This window comes from Penaeus vannamei, chromosome 3 (genome assembly GCF_042767895.1).
Source record: "Penaeus vannamei isolate JL-2024 chromosome 3, ASM4276789v1, whole genome shotgun sequence".
In the NCBI taxonomy this organism is placed as follows: domain Eukaryota; kingdom Metazoa; phylum Arthropoda; class Malacostraca; order Decapoda; family Penaeidae; genus Penaeus; species Penaeus vannamei.
The window spans coordinates 1,368,637-1,374,316 of NC_091551.1; positions in this window are offsets into that span (position 1 = coordinate 1,368,637).

Below are 5,680 nucleotides of genomic sequence, written 5' to 3' on the forward strand. Positions count from 1 at the left end.
CAAATCCGTGAAGCAGCGAGAACGCGAAAGGTGAACCGCGTTATAGCGAGGGTTCACTGTATACAATATGATGGTATATTTGTGTATGTTGAAAATTTTTCGATATATTAAATGATTAAAATACATTTACGAACTAGATTTATATTCCACTTGACTGATGATTAATTCCCAATTCTTTTTTTTTTTTTTTTTTTTTTTTTTTGCTTGATTATCACTTGTCAGAGTTATCTGCATGTGTTGCCTTCTCCTCTGCCTCTTCCTTTACGCTTTTACTTCTCTTATATTCACCTCTCTCTCTTTCTCTCCCTTACCCCCTCCTGTTTAAACCCTCCCCTATCTCTCTCATTCGTGGGTCTTTACTGGGTTGCAGTCCTTGTTCCTTATTTTTTTTTTTTTTTTTGTTTATCACTTGTTGGAGTTATTTGCCTGTTGCCTTTTCTCTTGTTTTCTTTACGGTTTAACTTCCATGGTATTCTCTTACGGTTTCTCTCGCTCTTTGTCTATGTGTCTCTCTCTCCCTCCCTCCTTCCCCCCTACATCTATTTCCATCCCTTCCATTTCTTTGTCTTTATCTCTGTCTTTACCTTCATTTGGCTTCTTCCTTCTCTCATTTTCTCTGTCCGTGTATCACTGTTTTGATCTGTTCCTTTCTCCTCTCCCCTATTTCCCCGTCTTTATTATTTTGGTTCTCTCTCTCTCTCTCCTTCACACTCAGCCCCAGAGAAACACAAAAAAGGTACATTTTTGAGTTATTCGCTCCCCTTAGTTCATTGACATCTGTCTTTTATCTCAATCTCCGTTTTGGTGTTTCTTACTCCCTTTAATCATCACTTTGTCTTTAATTCTTTAATGTTAGTCTCTCTCTCTCTCTCTCCCATTTAATTTCTAGTGTTCCATTTACTCATCCCCCATTTTTCTGTATTGTATCTCCGTTATTCTCTGTTCCATTCTTCCCATCTTCCTTCTTGGGTAATTACCCTCTGTTTCAATATCCATTTTGATGTTTCTTTCTCCCAATTACCTTTATTTCTCTGTCTTTATTTCTTTAATTACGTGGCTTATGGCCCTATCACACTGTAACTTTTTCCGTCAATTTTTGCGTTTCCGAATGAACGATACTTGGAGAAAACCTCAGATTGAGACGGATACAAAATTTGATGTAAAAATTGCTAGTATGACGGGGACTTCAGTGATTTTCTGTAGATTCATTGTATAAATTATATCTCAAAATTTATATTTGATTAATAATTGAGTACTGTAACATCAATTGTCAATTATATATAGCACATCACTGAGGACTTATAGCAGAAAACGGGAGTCGATTCTCGTGTCATTTTATCATAAGGGTGAGAGGTCGTGCTTGTTTCATATTCAAATTTTTGTTTGTTTAATTGTCACTTTCCTGAGTTTATATACGTGTGTTTGTCTTCTCTCTCATTTTTTTACGTTTTACTTCAGTGGTATTCTCTTACAATCATCTCTCTCTTTCTGTCTCCCTCTCCTTTCCATTCTCTGTCTCCCTTCCATTTCTCTCCCCAACCCCAATCTTTTGCCTTTGTTGGTTATTACCCTCGTTCTTCATCTTACTCTCCATTTTGGTGTTTCTATCGCTCTTGAGGCCGCGTCACACTAGCGCTTTTTCCGCATTACCACCGAAATCGTGGTCATTTTGGCTCGCGCAGTCACACTAGCGACGAGAACCACGGAAACAGCCCGACCAAAATTCTAAACACAGGAAGATGGGTTCAACCCCCACACAGGCTCTGGCGATGATGGACGCTATGCTGGCTATGAGGAGACGAGCTTATGCGAAACGAGCGGAGAAACGCACTTAGGTTGAAGAGACGAGAGCAAGAGAGCTTTTATCATCGACTTGTCAAGGAGCTGACATTGGAGGACCCAGAAGAAATGAGACGGTGGGTTCGGTTGGACAAGGACCAGTAAAATAATCTGTAATAATTTAATGAGATTGGTGATTCCTCTCATAGAGAAACAGGAAACGAAAATGAGGAAGGCTGTGACTGCTGGGGAAAGACTGAAGCTAAATCTCCGATATCTGGCAACAGGTAAATATCAGAATCAGTGTTCTTAAAATGTTGAGCCTCACCTTGCTATGTTTTTATAGATACTCCTAAACATAGCATACTGAAAGGCTCCCCCTATTTTTTTAATAGAGTAAATTGTTAAATTGGTAAGTAGGATTCTGGTTTCAGTTTGTAAAGTAATAATGCAGAAAAATAGTAATCCAAAACATGATTAATAGCAGCAGGAATAGATAGCTGTGGACACTGTGGTTCATTACCTGTTAATGAACTTTACCTTTCAAATATTCCAAGGTCTAACCTTCTTATTTTCTAACTAAAAGACATCCAAAATATTGAATATAATCTTTAATAGACAACAGTTTTCTGTAGAGGTCTACAGATATTATCATGTCAGAATACACTCGGCAGGATTCTTTTAGCATTAACTGTGCAGCATTGCTAAGATGGTTATATATTTTTTTCTTTACACAGCCATCCAATATTGCAATCATTATTCCCTCTCTCAAATTTCAATGGTGTAATATTTGTGAATCTCTTGTTATTCTCTATCGCAAAGGATATGATGGAAAGTATTGGTAATGTCTACAATGTGACAGCACCACTCTGAGATGAAGTCTTTATTAACCAAGCAATTTTAGGAAAACTCAGAAATATTGCTGTATGAACAAAATAAATCTTCCTAGCCCAGGAGCTTAGCCCCAAGATCACCACCCGATCGCCATACCCCCCCCCCTCTCCGATAGGGAAATACATTTGTTGCTACCTGTTCTCTCTCTCTCTCTCTCTCTCTCTCTCTCTCTCTCTTCTATCTCTCTCTCTCTCTCTTCTCTCTCTCTCTTCTCTTCTCTCTCTCTCTCTCTCTCTCTCTCTCTCTCTCTCCTCTCTCTCTCTCTCTCTGCTCTCTCTCTTTCTCTCTCTCTCTCTTTCTCTTTCTCTTTCTTTCTCTTTCTCTTTCTCTTTCTCTCTCTCTCTCTCTCTCTCTCTCTCTCTCTCTCTCTCTTTGGGGGAGGCATATAATTTCATGGAGTTGTGAATATAATTTATCTCTTGGATTATTATTGTGTCTTTAGATTTTCCTGCAAATGTTTACTAAACAGGTGTAGCACATATTCCTTATTATTAAATTGTGAAGGTAACTACATAGAAGAATTGCATTTAATTTTGAGTCATTCAGACAGTTACAGGCAAAATTTACCTGGAAATACTTGGCTGTGGGAAACTGATGCTATATTGCTAAAATTATTGTGGACGTGCCTTGTAATGCCAGATTGCACTATTTTATTTCCTTATACAGATTTATTTATATGGCATCGAGAATTAGTTTTCCAATATTTTAGCATTTTAATCTATTAAAATATGCTGTTTATGGCTTGGCGGACTGTTGTGGACATCATTTACTTTCTACTTAAACATGGAAAACGGTATTCATATGACAGTGAAATATACATATATATATATTTAGGAGTTGAGTAGCAGATAAAGTTTATATCATAAAATGGAAATTTAATGATATGCACCCTAAAATAGGTGTATCAACTATTTATTTTTATTAATGTATTGTTTATTGCTATGAGATCCTAGCAGTCATTATTTTGAAATGTTTTTCCCCTTATCATTGTTGTTTCTATTTTATATCAGTATTACTATTATGATTATTATTATGATAATTATTATTATATTTATAGTTATTATTATCTTAAATTAGATTATCGTTATCATCATTATTGTTATTATCAAGTAAAAAAGAATATGACAGCCAATAGCTTAGGTAATCATTGGTTATTCTATAACTTGAAGGCAGAAGTTAATTATTTTCCAAATTTTTAATGATGTGTATCTTTATCATTCTATACACACACACACACACACACACACACACATTTATACATTACTGTATAAATGTAAGTGGGTATATGAACTAGTGTATCATCATTATTAAATATTTGTTATTAGTCTCCAACTATAATTTCTCAGAAAGTTAGTTGGCCCAATGATTTACATTTATCTTTTTTTTTAGTGCCACATAGTAATTGAAATGTAATTTATTTATTTTATTTTTAACTAACAGTAGAGTTCCTTCTTTCTAGGTGAATCTCAAAATTCTCTTGGTTACCAGTTCCGAATCGGCCACAATCTGGTGTCGAGTATTATTTCCGAAGTATGCAAGGCTGTATATCAGGTGTTTCATGAGCAGTATCTGAAGGCACCATCTACAGAGAGGGATTGGGAGCAAGTGGCCGAGGAGTACTACAGATAGTGAAATTTCCCTAACTGTATCGGTGCATTGGATGGAAAACATGTCCTTGTTGCTAAACCTCAGAACTCAGGCTCTGAATTTTACGAAATGTTACGACTATAAAGGACATTTTAGTGTAATGATGATGGTATTAGTTGATGCAAAATACAAATTTATGTATGTGGACGTTGGTGCAAGTGGCCGAGCAAGTGATGGTGGAGTGTGGGATAGATGCACTCTGAAAGAAAGCATAGAGGCAAACATTTTAAATATCCCACCTCCTTCCACTTTACCTGTATCAAACAAGCAGTGTCCCTATTATATTGTTGGAGATGATGACTTTCCTTTGAAAACTTATCTGATGAAACCTTATCCTGGAAGGGATCTCAGTGAAGGCAAAATTATTTTCAACTGTCGTCACTCCAAAGCAAGGCGAACATCAGAAAATGCCTTTGGGGTATGGGTTTCCAGATTTCAAGTTTTCAAAGGCCCTAAAAATACTACACCTGAAAATGTGAAGTTAATTGTGCTTGCCACTTGTGTTCTGCGCATTCACTCAATGAACACCTACTCCCCAGCAGAGTTCTTCGGCAGGGAAGAGCTTACTGGAAGACTGCACTTGGGAGAGTGGCATCAGCACCCTCAAAATGGACTGCAGAGACTCCAAGCCATTGGACGAGACCACAGCAATGATGTCAGGGCAATTCGGGAAACTTTGCTTTTATACTTTAATAATGAAGGTAGAGTTGACTGGCAAGGTGAAAGGGCACTTCTACATTAATGTACTCTTGCTGTATGTATATATTTTTTGTATATATTTTGTATTAGTCTAGTGTATGTTTCATTCATGAAAAAAGGAATAATAATTGCAAGATTGGACAGAATTGTGAAATAAAATATTATCGTATGTATATATTTTTTGCTGTGTATATGTAATATTCTTGAACTATTGCGAAATGTATATACATTTTGCTGTTTCTGCAGTAAAATGTATATACTTGTTATTTTATACATTTTTGTATTGAAGGTTATGATGATTTTTTCTATGCCTATTTTCTGTTGGAAAGATGTATCTGCAGTTTATTGCTGTGATTAAATTTGAAATATTACCATATGTATATTTTTTGCTGTGCATATTTAGTAATATTGAACTATTGCTATATGTATATATTTTGCTGTTTCTGCATATCTTTGTGTTATTTTATACATTTTTGTATGGATTGAAGGCTATGATGATGTTCTCTATGTCTGTTTCCTGCTGTAAAGATGTATCTGCAATGGATTTTGGTAAATATTTTAGAATATACATGTTCTTTTCAGTCAATTTTAAATGTCCAAAAAATAAGTGCTTTTAAATTGTATTGTAAGAGGATATTGTCCAAGATTGAATTATATCAAC